General features: G+C 40.5%; 20 non-coding genes across 20 annotated transcripts; 10 read left to right on the forward strand and 10 right to left on the reverse strand.

Moving 5' to 3' along the window:
- Positions 1-3,647: 3,647 nt before the first annotated feature.
- trnap-agg (transfer RNA proline (anticodon AGG)) lies at positions 3,648-3,719 on the forward strand. Its single transcript has one exon. It is a non-coding gene; the product is annotated as a tRNA-Pro (tRNA).
- A 278-nt stretch (positions 3,720-3,997) lies between these two features.
- trnag-ucc (transfer RNA glycine (anticodon UCC)) lies at positions 3,998-4,069 on the reverse strand. The gene has a single exon. It is a non-coding gene; the product is annotated as a tRNA-Gly (tRNA).
- A 1,657-nt stretch (positions 4,070-5,726) lies between these two features.
- Positions 5,727-5,798, forward strand: trnap-agg (transfer RNA proline (anticodon AGG)). The gene has a single exon. It is a non-coding gene; the product is annotated as a tRNA-Pro (tRNA).
- Positions 5,799-6,076: 278 nt separating this feature from the next.
- On the reverse strand, positions 6,077-6,148 carry trnag-ucc (transfer RNA glycine (anticodon UCC)). The gene has a single exon. It is a non-coding gene; the product is annotated as a tRNA-Gly (tRNA).
- An 809-nt stretch (positions 6,149-6,957) lies between these two features.
- Positions 6,958-7,029, forward strand: trnap-agg (transfer RNA proline (anticodon AGG)). The gene has a single exon. It is a non-coding gene; the product is annotated as a tRNA-Pro (tRNA).
- Positions 7,030-7,307: 278 nt separating this feature from the next.
- trnag-ucc (transfer RNA glycine (anticodon UCC)) lies at positions 7,308-7,379 on the reverse strand. Its single transcript has one exon. It is a non-coding gene; the product is annotated as a tRNA-Gly (tRNA).
- Positions 7,380-9,036: 1,657 nt separating this feature from the next.
- Positions 9,037-9,108, forward strand: trnap-agg (transfer RNA proline (anticodon AGG)). The gene has a single exon. It is a non-coding gene; the product is annotated as a tRNA-Pro (tRNA).
- Positions 9,109-9,386: 278 nt separating this feature from the next.
- trnag-ucc (transfer RNA glycine (anticodon UCC)) lies at positions 9,387-9,458 on the reverse strand. The gene has a single exon. It is a non-coding gene; the product is annotated as a tRNA-Gly (tRNA).
- A 1,657-nt stretch (positions 9,459-11,115) lies between these two features.
- Positions 11,116-11,187, forward strand: trnap-agg (transfer RNA proline (anticodon AGG)). Its single transcript has one exon. It is a non-coding gene; the product is annotated as a tRNA-Pro (tRNA).
- Positions 11,188-11,465: 278 nt separating this feature from the next.
- Positions 11,466-11,537, reverse strand: trnag-ucc (transfer RNA glycine (anticodon UCC)). Its single transcript has one exon. It is a non-coding gene; the product is annotated as a tRNA-Gly (tRNA).
- Positions 11,538-14,042: 2,505 nt separating this feature from the next.
- Positions 14,043-14,114, forward strand: trnap-agg (transfer RNA proline (anticodon AGG)). Its single transcript has one exon. It is a non-coding gene; the product is annotated as a tRNA-Pro (tRNA).
- Positions 14,115-14,392: 278 nt separating this feature from the next.
- trnag-ucc (transfer RNA glycine (anticodon UCC)) lies at positions 14,393-14,464 on the reverse strand. The gene has a single exon. It is a non-coding gene; the product is annotated as a tRNA-Gly (tRNA).
- Positions 14,465-17,141: 2,677 nt separating this feature from the next.
- On the forward strand, positions 17,142-17,213 carry trnap-agg (transfer RNA proline (anticodon AGG)). The gene has a single exon. It is a non-coding gene; the product is annotated as a tRNA-Pro (tRNA).
- Positions 17,214-17,491: 278 nt separating this feature from the next.
- Positions 17,492-17,563, reverse strand: trnag-ucc (transfer RNA glycine (anticodon UCC)). Its single transcript has one exon. It is a non-coding gene; the product is annotated as a tRNA-Gly (tRNA).
- A 2,677-nt stretch (positions 17,564-20,240) lies between these two features.
- On the forward strand, positions 20,241-20,312 carry trnap-agg (transfer RNA proline (anticodon AGG)). The gene has a single exon. It is a non-coding gene; the product is annotated as a tRNA-Pro (tRNA).
- Positions 20,313-20,590: 278 nt separating this feature from the next.
- trnag-ucc (transfer RNA glycine (anticodon UCC)) lies at positions 20,591-20,662 on the reverse strand. The gene has a single exon. It is a non-coding gene; the product is annotated as a tRNA-Gly (tRNA).
- Positions 20,663-21,643: 981 nt separating this feature from the next.
- On the forward strand, positions 21,644-21,715 carry trnap-agg (transfer RNA proline (anticodon AGG)). The gene has a single exon. It is a non-coding gene; the product is annotated as a tRNA-Pro (tRNA).
- Positions 21,716-21,993: 278 nt separating this feature from the next.
- Positions 21,994-22,065, reverse strand: trnag-ucc (transfer RNA glycine (anticodon UCC)). Its single transcript has one exon. It is a non-coding gene; the product is annotated as a tRNA-Gly (tRNA).
- A 981-nt stretch (positions 22,066-23,046) lies between these two features.
- On the forward strand, positions 23,047-23,118 carry trnap-agg (transfer RNA proline (anticodon AGG)). The gene has a single exon. It is a non-coding gene; the product is annotated as a tRNA-Pro (tRNA).
- Positions 23,119-23,396: 278 nt separating this feature from the next.
- trnag-ucc (transfer RNA glycine (anticodon UCC)) lies at positions 23,397-23,468 on the reverse strand. The gene has a single exon. It is a non-coding gene; the product is annotated as a tRNA-Gly (tRNA).
- Between the last annotated feature and the right edge of the window lie 307 nt (positions 23,469-23,775).

The following is a 23,775-nucleotide window of genomic DNA, read 5'->3' on the forward strand; positions in this document are numbered from 1 at the left end:
CTATCATTTTAATCACTACAGGTTACCTTCAGATTAGTCCCGTGACACTTGTTGGGAACGTAGGGCAAAACGGAGAACATTGCGACAAGTGGGGTCACATTAGTTTGTAGCCCAAGATTTTGGATTCTACAAACAGAACTTGGCAACATAGACGGTTGTGACTTCAGACGAGTCTCCTGACACTTGTGGGGGATGTAGAGAACAATTGAGAATACCACCATGTTCGTGAGGGTCTCCTCATTCCAGAGAGTGGTCATATGAATTTGTAGGTCAAACGGTTCGGAAGCTAGAGATGTTTTTGTGAGAAGACCGATTATAGGTATTGTCTCATGGTTTGACAAAAACCGATCTAGGTCCACCATCTTTCACTGCAGATATGGAGGGGTAACATAAGCAGTTGTGGAGGATTGAGACGGATACGCCGAGTCTTAATCTCTCTAGTTGAAAACGGATCTATTTGAATGGGTATTTTCAAAATGAATTGACTTTGATTCACGTACCTTTGCGTCATTTGACTCAAAATAAATGAGTTCCATTCTTTTGGAAGTCTTATTTTTTCATTTGTTTTTAAAAAAATGAATTGATCTCATTTTGCACTTTATTAATTTGTAAAAACTCGTCATCATTTTGCTGTCGCGACTGAACAAGACAGAATGTGAAAGACACAGCAGATGAACTACAGAAGATTTGAACTGAAGCATGGTCAAGATTTTGGAAGACTGTTATGCTCACAAGTAAAGCACAAAACACTCACATGATGTTCAATCGTTCCAAGCACCATGGACACGTCAATCGATATCTTCACTGTCATTGCTGCAGAAAGCAAAAAAATAACTTGGTTGAAAAATCTATCATTTTAATCACTACAGGTTACCTTCAGATTAGTCCCGTGACACTTGTTGGGAACGTAGGGCAAAACGGAGAACATTGCGACAAGTGGGGTCACATTAGTTTGTAGCCCAAGATTTTGGATTCTACAAACAGAACTTGGCAACATAGACGGTTGTGACTTCAGACGAGTCTCCTGACACTTGTGGGGGATGTAGAGAACAATTGAGAATACCACCATGTTCGTGAGGGTCTCCTCATTCCAGAGAGTGGTCATATGAATTTGTAGGTCAAACGGTTCGGAAGCTAGAGATGTTTTTGTGAGAAGACCGATTATAGGTATTGTCTCATGGTCTCATTTGACTCAAAATAAATGAGTTCCATTCTTTTGGAAGTCTTATTTTTTCATTTGTTTTTAAAAAAATGAATTGATCTCATTTTGCACTTTATTAATTTGTAAAAACTCGTCATCATTTTGCTGTCGCGACTGAACAAGACAGAATGTGAAAGACACAGCAGATGAACTACAGAAGATTTGAACTGAAGCATGGTCAAGATTTTGGAAGACTGTTATGCTCACAAGTAAAGCACAAAACACTCACATGATGTTCAATCGTTCCAAGCACCATGGACACGTCAATCGATATCTTCACTGTCATTGCTGCAGAAAGCAAAAAAATAACTTTTTGCATAAGGCTCGTTGGTCTAGGGGTATGATTCTCGCTTAGGGTGCGAGAGGTCCTGGGTTCAAATCCCGGATGAGCCCTTTTGCAGATCCTTGAACAATCTCAGACAGGCAGATCTTGTCGGAATGCCGACTATCACCTCTTGGGCGCAGGACAAGGTGGCTGAATGGTTTTGGCGATAGGACTGCAAATCTATTTTGATAAGCACTTGTTGGTTCAACGTCGCACAACATTTATTATTTTAGATAACCTGCAGAATGTAGGAGCAATTCTGACTTCCAAGTACAAGGATAATGATTCAAATGTAATACACTTGAAATGACATCCATGGACACGTCAATCGATATCTTCACTGTCATTGCTGCAGAAAGCAAAAAAATAACTTGGTTGAAAAATCTATCATTTTAATCACTACAGGTTACCTTCAGATTAGTCCCGTGACACTTGTTGGGAACGTAGGGCAAAACGGAGAACATTGCGACAAGTGGGGTCACATTAGTTTGTAGCCCAAGATTTTGGATTCTACAAACAGAACTTGGCAACATAGACGGTTGTGACTTCAGACGAGTCTCCTGACACTTGTGGGGGATGTAGAGAACAATTGAGAATACCACCATGTTCGTGAGGGTCTCCTCATTCCAGAGAGTGGTCATATGAATTTGTAGGTCAAACGGTTCGGAAGCTAGAGATGTTTTTGTGAGAAGACCGATTATAGGTATTGTCTCATGGTCTCATTTGACTCAAAATAAATGAGTTCCATTCTTTTGGAAGTCTTATTTTTTCATTTGTTTTTAAAAAAAATGAATTGATCTCATTTTGCACTTTATTAATTTGTAAAAACTCGTCATCATTTTGCTGTCGCGACTGAACAAGACAGAATGTGAAAGACACAGCAGATGAACTACAGAAGATTTGAACTGAAGCATGGTCAAGATTTTGGAAGACTGTTATGCTCACAAGTAAAGCACAAAACACTCACATGATGTTCAATCGTTCCAAGCACCATGGACACGTCAATCGATATCTTCACTGTCATTGCTGCAGAAAGCAAAAAAATAACTTTTTGCATAAGGCTCGTTGGTCTAGGGGTATGATTCTCGCTTAGGGTGCGAGAGGTCCTGGGTTCAAATCCCGGATGAGCCCTTTTGCAGATCCTTGAACAATCTCAGACAGGCAGATCTTGTCGGAATGCCGACTATCACCTCTTGGGCGCAGGACAAGGTGGCTGAATGGTTTTGGCGATAGGACTGCAAATCTATTTTGATAAGCACTTGTTGGTTCAACGTCGCACAACATTTATTATTTTAGATAACCTGCAGAATGTAGGAGCAATTCTGACTTCCAAGTACAAGGATAATGATTCAAATGTAATACACTTGAAATGACATCCATGGACACGTCAATCGATATCTTCACTGTCATTGCTGCAGAAAGCAAAAAAATAACTTGGTTGAAAAATCTATCATTTTAATCACTACAGGTTACCTTCAGATTAGTCCCGTGACACTTGTTGGGAACGTAGGGCAAAACGGAGAACATTGCGACAAGTGGGGTCACATTAGTTTGTAGCCCAAGATTTTGGATTCTACAAACAGAACTTGGCAACATAGACGGTTGTGACTTCAGACGAGTCTCCTGACACTTGTGGGGGATATAGAGAACAATTGAGAATACCACCATGTTCGTGAGGGTCTCCTCATTCCAGAGAGTGGTCATATGAATTTGTAGGTCAAACGGTTCGGAAGCTAGAGATGTTTTTGTGAGAAGACCGATTATAGGTATTGTCTCATGGTCTCATTTGACTCAAAATAAATGAGTTCCATTCTTTTGGAAGTCTTATTTTTTCATTTGTTTTAAAAAAAATGAATTGATCTCATTTTGCACTTTATTAATTTGTAAAAACTCGTCATCATTTTGCTGTCACGACTGAACAAGACAGAATGTGAAAGACACAGCAGATGAACTACAGAAGATTTGAACTGAAGCATGGTCAAGATTTTGGAAGACTGTTATGCTCACAAGTAAAGCACAAAACACTCACATGATGTTCAATCGTTCCAAGCACCATGGACACGTCAATCGATATCTTCACTGTCATTGCTGCAGAAAGCAAAAAAATAACTTTTTGCATAAGGCTCGTTGGTCTAGGGGTATGATTCTCGCTTAGGGTGCGAGAGGTCCCGGGTTCAAATCCCGGATGAGCCCTTTTGCAGATCCTTGAACAATCTCAGACAGGCAGATCTTGTCGGAATGCCGACTATCACCTCTTGGGCGCAGGACAAGGTGGCTGAATGGTTTTGGCGATAGGACTGCAAATCTATTTTGATAAGCACTTGTTGGTTCAACGTCGCACAACATTTATTATTTTAGATAACCTGCAGAATGTAGGAGCAATTCTGACTTCCAAGTACAAGGATAATGATTCAAATGTAATACACTTGAAATGACATCCAGCCCCTAAAACAAATGAATTCCTCAGGCTCTGCATTGGCCGGGAATCGAACCCGGGTCAACTGCTTGGAAGGCAGCTATGCTCACCACTATACCACCAATGCTATGTGCAGCTCAGTAGCAACATTGAGACATCGACTCATAATTTGACCGTCATTTTGGTGGAAAGTGATAATTCACTTTCACGGTTTAGGTGTATGATTATGGCTTAGGTTGCGAGAGGTCCCTGGTTGAAAAATCTATCATTTTAATCACTACAGGTTACCTTCAGATTAGTCCCGTGACACTTGTTGGGAACGTAGGGCAAAACGGAGAACATTGCGACAAGTGGGGTCACATTAGTTTGTAGCCCAAGATTTTGGATTCTACAAACAGAACTTGGCAACATAGACGGTTGTGACTTCAGACGAGTCTCCTGACACTTTTGGGGTATGTAGAGAAAAATTGAGAATACCACCATGTTCGTGAGGGTCTCCTCATTCCAGAGAGTGGTCATATGAATTTGTAGGTCAAACGGTTCGGAAGCTAGAGATGTTTTTGTGAGAAGACCGATTATAGGTATTGTCTCATGGTTTGACAAAAAACGATCTAGGTCCACCATCTTTCACTGCAGATATGGAGGGGTAACATAAGCAGTTGTGGAGGATTGAGACGGATACGCCGAGTCTTAATCTCTCTAGTTGAAAACGGATCTATTTGAATGGGTATTTTCAAAATTAATTGACTTTGATTCACGTACCTTTGCGTCATTTGACTCAAAATAAATGAGTTCCATTCTTTTGGAAGTCTTATTTTTTCATTTGTTTTTAAAAAAATGAATTGATCTCATTTTGCACTTTATTAATTTGTAAAAACTCGTCATCATTTTGCTGTCGCGACTGAACAAGACAGAATGTGAAAGACACAGCAGATGAACTACAGAAGATTTGAACTGAAGCATGGTCAAGATTTTGGAAGACTGTTATGCTCACAAGTAAAGCACAAAACACTCACATGATGTTCAATCGTTCCAAGCACCATGGACACGTCAATCGATATCTTCACTGTCATTGCTGCAGAAAGCAAAAAAATAACTTGGTTGAAAAATCTATCATTTTAATCACTACAGGTTACCTTCAGATTAGTCCCGTGACACTTGTTGGGAACGTAGGGCAAAACGGAGAACATTGCGACAAGTGGGGTCACATTAGTTTGTAGCCCAAGATTTTGGATTCTACAAACAGAACTTGGCAACATAGACGGTTGTGACTTCAGACGAGTCTCCTGACACTTGTGGGGGATGTAGAGAACAATTGAGAATACCACCATGTTCGTGAGGGTCTCCTCATTCCAGAGAGTGGTCATATGAATTTGTAGGTCAAACGGTTCGGAAGCTAGAGATGTTTTTGTGAGAAGACCGATTATAGGTATTGTCTCATGGTCTCATTTGACTCAAAATAAATGAGTTCCATTCTTTTGGAAGTCTTATTTTTTCATTTGTTTTTAAAAAAATGAATTGATCTCATTTTGCACTTTATTAATTTGTAAAAACTCGTCATCATTTTGCTGTCGCGACTGAACAAGACAGAATGTGAAAGACACAGCAGATGAACTACAGAAGATTTGAACTGAAGCATGGTCAAGATTTTGGAAGACTGTTATGCTCACAAGTAAAGCACAAAACACTCACATGATGTTCAATCGTTCCAAGCACCATGGACACGTCAATCGATATCTTCACTGTCATTGCTGCAGAAAGCAAAAAAATAACTTTTTGCATAAGGCTCGTTGGTCTAGGGGTATGATTCTCGCTTAGGGTGCGAGAGGTCCCGGGTTCAAATCCCGGATGAGCCCTTTTGCAGATCCTTGAACAATCTCAGACAGGCAGATCTTGTCGGAATGCCGACTATCACCTCTTGGGCGCAGGACAAGGTGGCTGAATGGTTTTGGCGATAGGACTGCAAATCTATTTTGATAAGCACTTGTTGGTTCAACGTCGCACAACATTTATTATTTTAGATAACCTGCAGAATGTAGGAGCAATTCTGACTTCCAAGTACAAGGATAATGATTCAAATGTAATACACTTGAAATGACATCCAGCCCCTAAAACAAATGAATTCCTCAGGCTCTGCATTGGCCGGGAATCGAACCCGGGTCAACTGCTTGGAAGGCAGCTATGCTCACCACTATACCACCAATGCTATGTGCAGCTCAGTAGCAACATTGAGACATCGACTCATAATTTGACCGTCATTTTGGTGGAAAGTGATAATTCACTTTCACGGTTTAGGTGTATGATTATGGCTTAGGTTGCGAGAGGTCCCTGGTTGAAAAATCTATCATTTTAATCACTACAGGTTACCTTCAGATTAGTCCCGTGACACTTGTTGGGAACGTAGGGCAAAACGGAGAACATTGCGACAAGTGGGGTCACATTAGTTTGTAGCCCAAGATTTTGGATTCTACAAACAGAACTTGGCAACATAGACGGTTGTGACTTCAGACGAGTCTCCTGACACTTGTGGGGGATGTAGAGAAAAATTGAGAATACCACCATGTTCGTGAGGGTCTCCTCATTCCAGAGAGTGGTCATATGAATTTGTAGGTCAAACGGTTCGGAAGCTAGAGATGTTTTTGTGAGAAGACCGATTATAGGTATTGTCTCATGGTCTCATTTGACTCAAAATAAATGAGTTCCATTCTTTTGGAAGTCTTATTTTTTCATTTGTTTTTAAAAAAATGAATTGATCTCATTTTGCACTTTATTAATTTGTAAAAACTCGTCATCATTTTGCTGTCGCGACTGAACAAGACAGAATGTGAAAGACACAGCAGATGAACTACAGAAGATTTGAACTGAAGCATGGTCAAGATTTTGGAAGACTGTTATGCTCACAAGTAAAGCACAAAACACTCACATGATGTTCAATCGTTCCAAGCACCATGGACACGTCAATCGATATCTTCACTGTCATTGCTGCAGAAAGCAAAAAAATAACTTTTTGCATAAGGCTCGTTGGTCTAGGGGTATGATTCTCGCTTAGGGTGCGAGAGGTCCCGGGTTCAAATCCCGGATGAGCCCTTTTGCAGATCCTTGAACAATCTCAGACAGGCAGATCTTGTCGGAATGCCGACTATCACCTCTTGGGCGCAGGACAAGGTGGCTGAATGGTTTTGGCGATAGGACTGCAAATCTATTTTGATAAGCACTTGTTGGTTCAACGTCGCACAACATTTATTATTTTAGATAACCTGCAGAATGTAGGAGCAATTCTGACTTCCAAGTACAAGGATAATGATTCAAATGTAATACACTTGAAATGACATCCAGCCCCTAAAACAAATGAATTCCTCAGGCTCTGCATTGGCCGGGAATCGAACCCGGGTCAACTGCTTGGAAGGCAGCTATGCTCACCACTATACCACCAATGCTATGTGCAGCTCAGTAGCAACATTGAGACATCGACTCATAATTTGACCGTCATTTTGGTGGAAAGTGATAATTCACTTTCACGGTTTAGGTGTATGATTATGGCTTAGGTTGCGAGAGGTCCCTGGTTGAAAAATCTATCATTTTAATCACTACAGGTTACCTTCAGATTAGTCCCGTGACACTTGTTGGGAACGTAGGGCAAAACGGAGAACATTGCGACAAGTGGGGTCACATTAGTTTGTAGCCCAAGATTTTGGATTCTACAAACAGAACTTGGCAACATAGACGGTTGTGACTTCAGACGAGTCTCCTGACACTTGTGGGGGATGTAGAGAACAATTGAGAATACCACCATGTTCGTGAGGGTCTCCTCATTCCAGAGAGTGGTCATATGAATTTGTAGGTCAAACGGTTCGGAAGCTAGAGATGTTTTTGTGAGAAGACCGATTATAGGTATTGTCTCATGGTTTGACAAAAACCGATCTAGGTCCACCATCTTTCACTGCAGATATGGAGGGGTAACATAAGCAGTTGTGGAGGATTGAGACGGATACGCCGAGTCTTAATCTCTCTAGTTGAAAACGGATCTATTTGAATGGGTATTTTCAAAATTAATTGACTTTGATTCACGTACCTTTGCGTCATTTGACTCAAAATAAATGAGTTCCATTCTTTTGGAAGTCTTATTTTTTCATTTGTTTTTAAAAAAATGAATTGATCTCATTTTGCACTTTATTAATTTGTAAAAACTCGTCATCATTTTGCTGTCGCGACTGAACAAGACAGAATGTGAAAGACACAGCAGATGAACTACAGAAGATTTGAACTGAAGCATGGTCAAGATTTTGGAAGACTGTTATGCTCACAAGTAAAGCACAAAACACTCACATGATGTTCAATCGTTCCAAGCACCATGGACACGTCAATCGATATCTTCACTGTCATTGCTGCAGAAAGCAAAAAAATAACTTGGTTGAAAAATCTATCATTTTAATCACTACAGGTTACCTTCAGATTAGTCCCGTGACACTTGTTGGGAACGTAGGGCAAAACGGAGAACATTGCGACAAGTGGGGTCACATTAGTTTGTAGCCCAAGATTTTGGATTCTACAAACAGAACTTGGCAACATAGACGGTTGTGACTTCAGACGAGTCTCCTGACACTTGTGGGGGATATAGAGAACAATTGAGAATACCACCATGTTCGTGAGGGTCTCCTCATTCCAGAGAGTGGTCATATGAATTTGTAGGTCAAACGGTTCGGAAGCTAGAGATGTTTTTGTGAGAAGACCGATTATAGGTATTGTCTCATGGTCTCATTTGACTCAAAATAAATGAGTTCCATTCTTTTGGAAGTCTTATTTTTTCATTTGTTTTAAAAAAAATGAATTGATCTCATTTTGCACTTTATTAATTTGTAAAAACTCGTCATCATTTTGCTGTCACGACTGAACAAGACAGAATGTGAAAGACACAGCAGATGAACTACAGAAGATTTGAACTGAAGCATGGTCAAGATTTTGGAAGACTGTTATGCTCACAAGTAAAGCACAAAACACTCACATGATGTTCAATCGTTCCAAGCACCATGGACACGTCAATCGATATCTTCACTGTCATTGCTGCAGAAAGCAAAAAAATAACTTTTTGCATAAGGCTCGTTGGTCTAGGGGTATGATTCTCGCTTAGGGTGCGAGAGGTCCCGGGTTCAAATCCCGGATGAGCCCTTTTGCAGATCCTTGAACAATCTCAGACAGGCAGATCTTGTCGGAATGCCGACTATCACCTCTTGGGCGCAGGACAAGGTGGCTGAATGGTTTTGGCGATAGGACTGCAAATCTATTTTGATAAGCACTTGTTGGTTCAACGTCGCACAACATTTATTATTTTAGATAACCTGCAGAATGTAGGAGCAATTCTGACTTCCAAGTACAAGGATAATGATTCAAATGTAATACACTTGAAATGACATCCAGCCCCTAAAACAAATGAATTCCTCAGGCTCTGCATTGGCCGGGAATCGAACCCGGGTCAACTGCTTGGAAGGCAGCTATGCTCACCACTATACCACCAATGCTATGTGCAGCTCAGTAGCAACATTGAGACATCGACTCATAATTTGACCGTCATTTTGGTGGAAAGTGATAATTCACTTTCACGGTTTAGGTGTATGATTATGGCTTAGGTTGCGAGAGGTCCCTGGTTGAAAAATCTATCATTTTAATCACTACAGGTTACCTTCAGATTAGTCCCGTGACACTTGTTGGGAACGTAGGGCAAAACGGAGAACATTGCGACAAGTGGGGTCACATTAGTTTGTAGCCCAAGATTTTGGATTCTACAAACAGAACTTGGCAACATAGACGGTTGTGACTTCAGACGAGTCTCCTGACACTTTTGGGGTATGTAGAGAAAAATTGAGAATACCACCATGTTCGTGAGGGTCTCCTCATTCCAGAGAGTGGTCATATGAATTTGTAGGTCAAACGGTTCGGAAGCTAGAGATGTTTTTGTGAGAAGACCGATTATAGGTATTGTCTCATGGTTTGACAAAAAACGATCTAGGTCCACCATCTTTCACTGCAGATATGGAGGGGTAACATAAGCAGTTGTGGAGGATTGAGACGGATACGCCGAGTCTTAATCTCTCTAGTTGAAAACGGATCTATTTGAATGGGTATTTTCAAAATTAATTGACTTTGATTCACGTACCTTTGCGTCATTTGACTCAAAATAAATGAGTTCCATTCTTTTGGAAGTCTTATTTTTTCATTTGTTTTTAAAAAAATGAATTGATCTCATTTTGCACTTTATTAATTTGTAAAAACTCGTCATCATTTTGCTGTCGCGACTGAACAAGACAGAATGTGAAAGACACAGCAGATGAACTACAGAAGATTTGAACTGAAGCATGGTCAAGATTTTGGAAGACTGTTATGCTCACAAGTAAAGCACAAAACACTCACATGATGTTCAATCGTTCCAAGCACCATGGACACGTCAATCGATATCTTCACTGTCATTGCTGCAGAAAGCAAAAAAATAACTTGGTTGAAAAATCTATCATTTTAATCACTACAGGTTACCTTCAGATTAGTCCCGTGACACTTGTTGGGAACGTAGGGCAAAACGGAGAACATTGCGACAAGTGGGGTCACATTAGTTTGTAGCCCAAGATTTTGGATTCTACAAACAGAACTTGGCAACATAGACGGTTGTGACTTCAGACGAGTCTCCTGACACTTGTGGGGGATGTAGAGAACAATTGAGAATACCACCATGTTCGTGAGGGTCTCCTCATTCCAGAGAGTGGTCATATGAATTTGTAGGTCAAACGGTTCGGAAGCTAGAGATGTTTTTGTGAGAAGACCGATTATAGGTATTGTCTCATGGTCTCATTTGACTCAAAATAAATGAGTTCCATTCTTTTGGAAGTCTTATTTTTTCATTTGTTTTTAAAAAAATGAATTGATCTCATTTTGCACTTTATTAATTTGTAAAAACTCGTCATCATTTTGCTGTCGCGACTGAACAAGACAGAATGTGAAAGACACAGCAGATGAACTACAGAAGATTTGAACTGAAGCATGGTCAAGATTTTGGAAGACTGTTATGCTCACAAGTAAAGCACAAAACACTCACATGATGTTCAATCGTTCCAAGCACCATGGACACGTCAATCGATATCTTCACTGTCATTGCTGCAGAAAGCAAAAAAATAACTTTTTGCATAAGGCTCGTTGGTCTAGGGGTATGATTCTCGCTTAGGGTGCGAGAGGTCCCGGGTTCAAATCCCGGATGAGCCCTTTTGCAGATCCTTGAACAATCTCAGACAGGCAGATCTTGTCGGAATGCCGACTATCACCTCTTGGGCGCAGGACAAGGTGGCTGAATGGTTTTGGCGATAGGACTGCAAATCTATTTTGATAAGCACTTGTTGGTTCAACGTCGCACAACATTTATTATTTTAGATAACCTGCAGAATGTAGGAGCAATTCTGACTTCCAAGTACAAGGATAATGATTCAAATGTAATACACTTGAAATGACATCCAGCCCCTAAAACAAATGAATTCCTCAGGCTCTGCATTGGCCGGGAATCGAACCCGGGTCAACTGCTTGGAAGGCAGCTATGCTCACCACTATACCACCAATGCTATGTGCAGCTCAGTAGCAACATTGAGACATCGACTCATAATTTGACCGTCATTTTGGTGGAAAGTGATAATTCACTTTCACGGTTTAGGTGTATGATTATGGCTTAGGTTGCGAGAGGTCCCTGGTTGAAAAATCTATCATTTTAATCACTACAGGTTACCTTCAGATTAGTCCCGTGACACTTGTTGGGAACGTAGGGCAAAACGGAGAACATTGCGACAAGTGGGGTCACATTAGTTTGTAGCCCAAGATTTTGGATTCTACAAACAGAACTTGGCAACATAGACGGTTGTGACTTCAGACGAGTCTCCTGACACTTGTGGGGGATGTAGAGAAAAATTGAGAATACCACCATGTTCGTGAGGGTCTCCTCATTCCAGAGAGTGGTCATATGAATTTGTAGGTCAAACGGTTCGGAAGCTAGAGATGTTTTTGTGAGAAGACCGATTATAGGTATTGTCTCATGGTTTGACAAAAACCGATCTAGGTCCACCATCTTTCACTGCAGATATGGAGGGGTAACATAAGCAGTTGTGGAGGATTGAGACGGATACGCCGAGTCTTAATCTCTCTAGTTGAAAACGGATCTATTTGAATGGGTATTTTCAAAATTAATTGACTTTGATTCACGTACCTTTGCGTCATTTGACTCAAAATAAATGAGTTCCATTCTTTTGGAAGTCTTATTTTTTCATTTGTTTTTAAAAAAATGAATTGATCTCATTTTGCACTTTATTAATTTGTAAAAACTCGTCATCATTTTGCTGTCGCGACTGAACAAGACAGAATGTGAAAGACACAGCAGATGAACTACAGAAGATTTGAACTGAAGCATGGTCAAGATTTTGGAAGACTGTTATGCTCACAAGTAAAGCACAAAACACTCACATGATGTTCAATCGTTCCAAGCACCATGGACACGTCAATCGATATCTTCACTGTCATTGCTGCAGAAAGCAAAAAAATAACTTGGTTGAAAAATCTATCATTTTAATCACTACAGGTTACCTTCAGATTAGTCCCGTGACACTTGTTGGGAACGTAGGGCAAAACGGAGAACATTGCGACAAGTGGGGTCACATTAGTTTGTAGCCCAAGATTTTGGATTCTACAAACAGAACTTGGCAACATAGACGGTTGTGACTTCAGACGAGTCTCCTGACACTTGTGGGGGATGTAGAGAACAATTGAGAATACCACCATGTTCGTGAGGGTCTCCTCATTCCAGAGAGTGGTCATATGAATTTGTAGGTCAAACGGTTCGGAAGCTAGAGATGTTTTTGTGAGAAGACCGATTATAGGTATTGTCTCATGGTTTGACAAAAAACGATCTAGGTCCACCATCTTTCACTGCAGATATGGAGGGGTAACATAAGCAGTTGTGGAGGATTGAGACGGATACGCCGAGTCTTAATCTCTCTAGTTGAAAACGGATCTATTTGAATGGGTATTTTCAAAATTAATTGACTTTGATTCACGTACCTTTGCGTCATTTGACTCAAAATAAATGAGTTCCATTCTTTTGGAAGTCTTATTTTTTCATTTGTTTTTAAAAAAATGAATTGATCTCATTTTGCACTTTATTAATTTGTAAAAACTCGTCATCATTTTGCTGTCGCGACTGAACAAGACAGAATGTGAAAGACACAGCAGATGAACTACAGAAGATTTGAACTGAAGCATGGTCAAGATTTTGGAAGACTGTTATGCTCACAAGTAAAGCACAAAACACTCACATGATGTTCAATCGTTCCAAGCACCATGGACACGTCAATCGATATCTTCACTGTCATTGCTGCAGAAAGCAAAAAAATAACTTGGTTGAAAAATCTATCATTTTAATCACTACAGGTTACCTTCAGATTAGTCCCGTGACACTTGTTGGGAACGTAGGGCAAAACGGAGAACATTGCGACAAGTGGGGTCACATTAGTTTGTAGCCCAAGATTTTGGATTCTACAAACAGAACTTGGCAACATAGACGGTTGTGACTTCAGACGAGTCTCCTGACACTTGTGGGGGATGTAGAGAACAATTGAGAATACCACCATGTTCGTGAGGGTCTCCTCATTCCAGAGAGTGGTCATATGAATTTGTAGGTCAAACGGTTCGGAAGCTAGAGATGTTTTTGTGAGAAGACCGATTATAGGTATTGTCTCATGGTCTCATTTGACTCAAAATAAATGAGTTCCATTCTTTTGGAAGTCTTATTTTTTCATTTGTTTTTAAAAAAATGAATTGATCTCATTTTGCACTTTATTAATTTGTAAAAACTCGTCATCATTTTGCTGTCGCGACTGAACAAGACAGAATGTGAAAGACACAGCAGATGAACTACAGAAGATTTGAACTGAAGCATGGTCAAGATTTTGGAAGACTGTTATGCTCACAAGTAAAGCACAAAACACTCACATGATGTTCAATCGTTCCAAGCACCATGGACACGTCAATCGATATCTTCACTGTCATTGCTGCAGAAAGCAAAAAAATAACTTTTTGCATAAGGCTCGTTGGTCTAGGGGTATGATTCTCGCTTAGGGTGCGAGAGGTCCCGGGTTCAAATCCCGGATGAGCCCTTTTGCAGATCCTTGAACAATCTCAGACAGGCAGATCTTGTCGGAATGCCGACTATCACCTCTTGGGCGCAGGACAAGGTGGCTGAATGGTTTTGGCGATAGGACTGCAAATCTATTTTGATAAGCACTTGTTGGTTCAACGTCGCACAACATTTATTATTTTAGATAACCTGCAGAATGTAGGAGCAATTCTGACTTCCAAGTACAAGGATAATGATTCAAATGTAATACACTTGAAATGACATCCAGCCCCTAAAACAAATGAATTCCTCAGGCTCTGCATTGGCCGGGAATCGAACCCGGGTCAACTGCTTGGAAGGCAGCTATGCTCACCACTATACCACCAATGCTATGTGCAGCTCAGTAGCAACATTGAGACATCGACTCATAATTTGACCGTCATTTTGGTGGAAAGTGATAATTCACTTTCACGGTTTAGGTGTATGATTATGGCTTAGGTTGCGAGAGGTCCCTGGTTGAAAAATCTATCATTTTAATCACTACAGGTTACCTTCAGATTAGTCCCGTGACACTTGTTGGGAACGTAGGGCAAAACGGAGAACATTGCGACAAGTGGGGTCACATTAGTTTGTAGCCCAAGATTTTGGATTCTACAAACAGAACTTGGCAACATAGACGGTTGTGACTTCAGACGAGTCTCCTGACACTTGTGGGGGATGTAGAGAAAAATTGAGAATACCACCATGTTCGTGAGGGTCTCCTCATTCCAGAGAGTGGTCATATGAATTTGTAGGTCAAACGGTTCGGAAGCTAGAGATGTTTTTGTGAGAAGACCGATTATAGGTATTGTCTCATGGTTTGACAAAAACCGATCTAGGTCCACCATCTTTCACTGCAGATATGGAGGGGTAACATAAGCAGTTGTGGAGGATTGAGACGGATACGCCGAGTCTTAATCTCTCTAGTTGAAAACGGATCTATTTGAATGGGTATTTTCAAAATTAATTGACTTTGATTCACGTACCTTTGCGTCATTTGACTCAAAATAAATGAGTTCCATTCTTTTGGAAGTCTTATTTTTTCATTTGTTTTTAAAAAAATGAATTGATCTCATTTTGCACTTTATTAATTTGTAAAAACTCGTCATCATTTTGCTGTCGCGACTGAACAAGACAGAATGTGAAAGACACAGCAGATGAACTACAGAAGATTTGAACTGAAGCATGGTCAAGATTTTGGAAGACTGTTATGCTCACAAGTAAAGCACAAAACACTCACATGATGTTCAATCGTTCCAAGCACCATGGACACGTCAATCGATATCTTCACTGTCATTGCTGCAGAAAGCAAAAAAATAACTTGGTTGAAAAATCTATCATTTTAATCACTACAGGTTACCTTCAGATTAGTCCCGTGACACTTGTTGGGAACGTAGGGCAAAACGGAGAACATTGCGACAAGTGGGGTCACATTAGTTTGTAGCCCAAGATTTTGGATTCTACAAACAGAACTTGGCAACATAGACGGTTGTGACTTCAGACGAGTCTCCTGACACTTGTGGGGGATGTAGAGAACAATTGAGAATACCACCATGTTCGTGAGGGTCTCCTCATTCCAGAGAGTGGTCATATGAATTTGTAGGTCAAACGGTTCGGAAGCTAGAGATGTTTTTGTGAGAAGACCGATTATAGGTATTGTCTCATGGTTTGACAAAAACCGATCTAGGTCCACCATCTTTCACTGCAGATATGGAGGGGTAACATAAGCAGTTGTGGAGGATTGAGACGGATACGCCGAGTCTTAATCTCTCTAGTTGAAAACGGATCTATTTGAATGGGTATTTTCAAAATTAATTGACTTTGATTCACGTACCTTTGCGTCATTTGACTCAAAATAAATGAGTTCCATTCTTTTGGAAGTCTTATTTTTTCATTTGTTTTTAAAAAAATGAATTGATCTCATTTTGCACTTTATTAATTTGTAAAAACTCGTCATCATTTTGCTGTCGCGACTGAACAAGACAGAATGTGAAAGACACAGCAGATGAACTACAGAAGATTTGAACTGAAGCATGGTCAAGATTTTGGAAGACTGTTATGCTCACAAGTAAAGCACAAAACACTCACATGATGTTCAATCGTTCCAAGCACCATGGACACGTCAATCGATATCTTCACTGTCATTGCTGCAGAAAGCAAAAAAATAACTTGGTTGAAAAATCTATCATTTTAATCACTACAGGTTACCTTCAGATTAGTCCCGTGACACTTGTTGGGAACGTAGGGCAAAACGGAGAACATTGCGACAAGTGGGGTCACATTAGTTTGTAGCCCAAGATTTTGGATTCTACAAACAGAACTTGGCAACATAGACGGTTGTGACTTCAGACGAGTCTCCTGACACTTGTGGGGGATGTAGAGAAAAATTGAGAATACCACCATGTTCGTGAGGGTCTCCTCATTCCAGAGAGTGGTCATATGAATTTGTAGGTCAAACGGTTCGGAAGCTAGAGATGTTTTTGTGAGAAGACCGATTATAGGTATTGTCTCATGGTTTGACAAAAACCGATCTAGGTCCACCATCTTTCACTGCAGATATGGAGGGGTAACATAAGCAGTTGTGGAGGATTGAGACGGATACGCCGAGTCTTAATCTCTCTAGTTGAAAACGGATCTATTTGAATGGGTATTTTCAAAATTAATTGACTTTGATTCACGTACCTTTGCGTCATTTGACTCAAAATAAATGAGTTCCATTCTTTTGGAAGTCTTATTTTTTCATTTGTTTTTAAAAAAATGAATTGATCTCATTTTGCACTTTATTAATTTGTAAAAACTCGTCATCATTTTGCTGTCGCGACTGAACAAGACAGAATGTGAAAGACACAGCAGATGAACTACAGAAGATTTGAACTGAAGCATGGTCAAGATTTTGGAAGACTGTTATGCTCACAAGTAAAGCACAAAACACTCACATGATGTTCAATCGTTCCAAGCACCATGGACACGTCAATCGATATCTTCACTGTCATTGCTGCAGAAAGCAAAAAAATAACTTTTTGCATAAGGCTCGTTGGTCTAGGGGTATGATTCTCGCTTAGGGTGCGAGAGGTCCCGGGTTCAAATCCCGGATGAGCCCTTTTGCAGATCCTTGAACAATCTCAGACAGGCAGATCTTGTCGGAATGCCGACTATCACCTCTTGGGCGCAGGACAAGGTGGCTGAATGGTTTTGGCGATAGGACTGCAAATCTATTTTGATAAGCACTTGTTGGTTCAACGTCGCACAACATTTATTATTTTAGATAACCTGCAGAATGTAGGAGCAATTCTGACTTCCAAGTACAAGGATAATGATTCAAATGTAATACACTTGAAATGACATCCAGCCCCTAAAACAAATGAATTCCTCAGGCTCTGCATTGGCCGGGAATCGAACCCGGGTCAACTGCTTGGAAGGCAGCTATGCTCACCACTATACCACCAATGCTATGTGCAGCTCAGTAGCAACATTGAGACATCGACTCATAATTTGACCGTCATTTTGGTGGAAAGTGATAATTCACTTTCACGGTTTAGGTGTATGATTATGGCTTAGGTTGCGAGAGGTCCCTGGTTGAAAAATCTATCATTTTAATCACTACAGGTTACCTTCAGATTAGTCCCGTGACACTTGTTGGGAACGTAGGGCAAAACGGAGAACATTGCGACAAGTGGGGTCACATTAGTTTGTAGCCCAAGATTTTGGATTCTACAAACAGAACTTGGCAACATAGACGGTTGTGACTTCAGACGAGTCTCCTGACACTTTTGGGGTATGTAGAGAAAAATTGAGAATACCACCATGTTCGTGAGGGTCTCCTCATTCCAGAGAGTGGTCATATGAATTTGTAGGTCAAACGGTTCGGAAGCTAGAGATGTTTTTGTGAGAAGACCGATTATAGGTATTGTCTCATGGTTTGACAAAAACCGATCTAGGTCCACCATCTTTCACTGCAGATATGGAGGGGTAACATAAGCAGTTGTGGAGGATTGAGACGGATACGCCGAGTCTTAATCTCTCTAGTTGAAAACGGATCTATTTGAATGGGTATTTTCAAAATTAATTGACTTTGATTCACGTACCTTTGCGTCATTTGACTCAAAATAAATGAGTTCCATTCTTTTGGAAGTCTTATTTTTTCATTTGTTTTTAAAAAAATGAATTGATCTCATTTTGCACTTTATTAATTTGTAAAAACTCGTCATCATTTTGCTGTCGCGACTGAACAAGACAGAATGTGAAAGACACAGCAGATGAACTACAGAAGATTTGAACTGAAGCATGGTCAAGATTTTGGAAGACTGTTATGCTCACAAGTAAAGCACAAAACACTCACATGATGTTCAATCGTTCCAAGCACCATGGACACGTCAATCGATATCTTCACTGTCATTGCTGCAGAAAGCAAAAAAATAACTTGGTTGAAAAATCTATCATTTTAATCACTACAGGTTACCTTCAGATTAGTCCCGTGACACTTGTTGGGAACGTAGGGCAAAACGGAGAACATTGCGACAAGTGGGGTCACATTAGTTTGTAGCCCAAGATTTTGGATTCTACAAACAGAACTTGGCAACATAGACGGTTGTGACTTCAGACGAGTCTCCTGACACTTGTGGGGGATGTAGAGAACAATTGAGAATACCACCATGTTCGTGAGGGTCTCCTCATTCCAGAGAGTGGTCATATGAATTTGTAGGTCAAACGGTTCGGAAGCTAGAGATGTTTTTGTGAGAAGACCGATTATAGGTATTGTCTCATGGTTTGACAAAAACCGATCTAGGTCCACCATCTTTCACTGCAGATATGGAGGGGTAACATAAGCAGTTGTGGAGGATTGAGACGGATACGCCGAGTCTTAATCTCTCTAGTTGAAAACGGATCTATTTGAATGGGTATTTTCAAAATTAATTGACTTTGATTCACGTACCTTTGCGTCATTTGACTCAAAATAAATGAGTTCCATTCTTTTGGAAGTCTTATTTTTTCATTTGTTTTTAAAAAAATGAATTGATCTCATTTTGCACTTTATTAATTTGTAAAAACTCGTCATCATTTTGCTGTCGCGACTGAACAAGACAGAATGTGAAAGACACAGCAGATGAACTACAGAAGATTTGAACTGAAGCATGGTCAAGATTTTGGAAGACTGTTATGCTCACAAGTAAAGCACAAAACACTCACATGATGTTCAATCGTTCCAAGCACCATGGACACGTCAATCGATATCTTCACTGTCATTGCTGCAGAAAGCAAAAAAATAACTTGGTTGAAAAATCTATCATTTTAATCACTACAGGTTACCTTCAGATTAGTCCCGTGACACTTGTTGGGAACGTAGGGCAAAACGGAGAACATTGCGACAAGTGGGGTCACATTAGTTTGTAGCCCAAGATTTTGGATTCTACAAACAGAACTTGGCAACATAGACGGTTGTGACTTCAGACGAGTCTCCTGACACTTGTGGGGGATGTAGAGAACAATTGAGAATACCACCATGTTCGTGAGGGTCTCCTCATTCCAGAGAGTGGTCATATGAATTTGTAGGTCAAACGGTTCGGAAGCTAGAGATGTTTTTGTGAGAAGACCGATTATAGGTATTGTCTCATGGTTTGACAAAAACCGATCTAGGTCCACCATCTTTCACTGCAGATATGGAGGGGTAACATAAGCAGTTGTGGAGGATTGAGACGGATACGCCGAGTCTTAATCTCTCTAGTTGAAAACGGATCTATTTGAATGGGTATTTTCAAAATTAATTGACTTTGATTCACGTACCTTTGCGTCATTTGACTCAAAATAAATGAGTTCCATTCTTTTGGAAGTCTTATTTTTTCATTTGTTTTTAAAAAAATGAATTGATCTCATTTTGCACTTTATTAATTTGTAAAAACTCGTCATCATTTTGCTGTCGCGACTGAACAAGACAGAATGTGAAAGACACAGCAGATGAACTACAGAAGATTTGAACTGAAGCATGGTCAAGATTTTGGAAGACTGTTATGCTCACAAGTAAAGCACAAAACACTCACATGATGTTCAATCGTTCCAAGCACCATGGACACGTCAATCGATATCTTCACTGTCATTGCTGCAGAAAGCAAAAAAATAACTTTTTGCATAAGGCTCGTTGGTCTAGGGGTATGATTCTCGCTTAGGGTGCGAGAGGTCCCGGGTTCAAATCCCGGATGAGCCCTTTTGCAGATCCTTGAACAATCTCAGACAGGCAGATCTTGTCGGAATGCCGACTATCACCTCTTGGGCGCAGGACAAGGTGGCTGAATGGTTTTGGCGATAGGACTGCAAATCTATTTTGATAAGCACTTGTTGGTTCAACGTCGCACAACATTTATTATTTTAGATAACCTGCAGAATGTAGGAGCAATTCTGACTTCCAAGTACAAGGATAATGATTCAAATGTAATACACTTGAAATGACATCCAGCCCCTAAAACAAATGAATTCCTCAGGCTCTGCATTGGCCGGGAATCGAACCCGGGTCAACTGCTTGGAAGGCAGCTATGCTCACCACTATACCACCAATGCTATGTGCAGCTCAGTAGCAACATTGAGACATCGACTCATAATTTGACCGTCATTTTGGTGGAAAGTGATAATTCACTTTCACGGTTTAGGTGTATGATTATGGCTTAGGTTGCGAGAGGTCCCTGGTTGAAAAATCTATCATTTTAATCACTACAGGTTACCTTCAGATTAGTCCCGTGACACTTGTTGGGAACGTAGGGCAAAACGGAGAACATTGCGACAAGTGGGGTCACATTAGTTTGTAGCCCAAGATTTTGGATTCTACAAACAGAACTTGGCAACATAGACGGTTGTGACTTCAGACGAGTCTCCTGACACTTGTGGGGGATGTAGAGAAAAATTGAGAATACCACCATGTTCGTGAGGGTCTCCTCATTCCAGAGAGTGGTCATATGAATTTGTAGGTCAAACGGTTCGGAAGCTAGAGATGTTTTTGTGAGAAGACCGATTATAGGTATTGTCTCATGGTTTGACAAAAACCGATCTAGGTCCACCATCTTTCACTGCAGATATGGAGGGGTAACATAAGCAGTTGTGGAGGATTGAGACGGATACGCCGAGTCTTAATCTCTCTAGTTGAAAACGGATCTATTTGAATGGGTATTTTCAAAATTAAATGACTTTGATTCACGTACCTTTGCGTCATTTGACTCAAAATAAATGAGTTCCATTCTTTTGGAAGTCTTATTTTTTCATTTGTTTTTAAAAAAATGAATTGATCTCATTTTGCACTTTATTAATTTGTAAAAACTCGTCATCATTTTGCTGTCGCGACTGAACAAGACAGAATGTGAAAGACACAGCAGATGAACTACAGAAGATTTGAACTGAAGCATGGTCAAGATTTTGGAAGACTGTTATGCTCACAAGTAAAGCACAAAACACTCACATGATGTTCAATCGTTCCAAGCACCATGGACACGTCAATCGATATCTTCACTGTCATTGCTGCAGAAAGCAAAAAAATAACTTTTTGCATAAGGCTCGTTGGTCTAGGGGTATGATTCTCGCTTAGGGTGCGAGAGGTCCCGGGTTCAAATCCCGGATGAGCCCTTTTGCAGATCCTTGAACAATCTCAGACAGGCAGATCTTGTCGGAATGCCGACTATCACCTCTTGGGCGCAGGACAAGGTGGCTGAATGGTTTTGGCGATAGGACTGCAAATCTATTTTGATAAGCACTTGTTGGTTCAACGTCGCACAACATTTATTATTTTAGATAACCTGCAGAATGTAGGAGCAATTCTGACTTCCAAGTACAAGGATAATGATTCAAATGTAATACACTTGAAATGACATCCAGCCCCTAAAACAAATGAATTCCTCAGGCTCTGCATTGGCCGGGAATCGAACCCGGGTCAACTGCTTGGAAGGCAGCTATGCTCACCACTATACCACCAATGCTATGTGCAGCTCAGTAGCAACATTGAGACATCGACTCATAATTTGACCGTCATTTTGGTGGAAAGTGATAATTCACTTTCACGGTTTAGGTGTATGATTATGGCTTAGGTTGCGAGAGGTCCCTGGTTGAAAAATCTATCATTTTAATCACTACAGGTTACCTTCAGATTAGTCCCGTGACACTTGTTGGGAACGTAGGGCAAAACGGAGAACATTGCGACAAGTGGGGTCACATTAGTTTGTAGCCCAAGATTTTGGATTCTACAAACAGAACTTGGCAACATAGACGGTTGTGACTTCAGACGAGTCTCCTGACACTTGTGGGGGATGTAGAGAAAAATTGAGAATACCACCATGTTCGTGAGGGTCTCCTCATTCCAGAGAGTGGTCATATGAATTTGTAGGTCAAACGGTTCGGAAGCTAGAGATGTTTTTGTGAGAAGACCGATTATAGGTATTGTCTCATGGTTTGACAAAAACCGATCTAGGTCCACCATCTTTCACTGCAGATATGGAGGGGTAACATAAGCAGTTGTGGAGGATTGAGACGGATACGCCGAGTCTTAATCTCTCTAGTTGAAAACGGATCTATTTGAATGGGTATTTTCAAAATTAATTGACTTTGATTCACGTACCTTTGCGTCATTTGACTCAAAATAAATGAGTTCCATTCTTTTGGAAGTCTTATTTTTTCATTTGTTTTTAAAAAAATGAATTGATCTCATTTTGCACTTTATTAATTTGTAAAAACTCGTCATCATTTTGCTGTCGCGACTGAACAAGACAGAATGTGAAAGACACAGCAGATGAACTACAGAAGATTTGAACTGAAGCATGGTCAAGATTTTGGAAGACTGTTATGCTCACAAGTAAAGCACAAAACACTCACATGATGTTCAATCGTTCCAAGCACCATGGACACGTCAATCGATATCTTCACTGTCATTGCTGCAGAAAGCAAAAAAATAACTTTTTGCATAAGGCTCGTTGGTCTAGGGGTATGATTCTCGCTTAGGGTGCGAGAGGTCCCGGGTTCAAATCCCGGATGAGCCCTTTTGCAGATCCTTGAACAATCTCAGACAGGCAGATCTTGTCGGAATGCCGACTATCACCTCTTGGGCGCAGGACAAGGTGGCTGAATGGTTTTGGCGATAGGACTGCAAATCTATTTTGATAAGCACTTGTTGGTTCAACGTCGCACAACATTTATTATTTTAGATAACCTGCAGAATGTAGGAGCAATTCTGACTTCCAAGTACAAGGATAATGATTCAAATGTAATACACTTGAAATGACATCCAGCCCCTAAAACAAATGAATTCCTCAGGCTCTGCATTGGCCGGGAATCGAACCCGGGTCAACTGCTTGGAAGGCAGCTATGCTCACCACTATACCACCAATGCTATGTGCAGCTCAGTAGCAACATTGAGACATCGACTCATAATTTGACCGTCATTTTGGTGGAAAGTGATAATTCACTTTCACGGTTTAGGTGTATGATTATGGCTTAGGTTGCGAGAGGTCCCTGGTTGAAAAATCTATCATTTTAATCACTACAGGTTACCTTCAGATTAGTCCCGTGACACTTGTTGGGAACGTAGGGCAAAACGGAGAACATTGCGACAAGTGGGGTCACATTAGTTTGTAGCCCAAGATTTTGGATTCTACAAACAGAACTTGGCAACATAGACGGTTGTGACTTCAGACGAG

This window comes from Oncorhynchus mykiss, chromosome 9 (assembly GCF_057628025.1).
Source record: "Oncorhynchus mykiss isolate SJ-2025 chromosome 9, ASM5762802v1, whole genome shotgun sequence".
In the NCBI taxonomy this organism is placed as follows: Eukaryota; Metazoa; Chordata; class Actinopteri; order Salmoniformes; family Salmonidae; genus Oncorhynchus; species Oncorhynchus mykiss.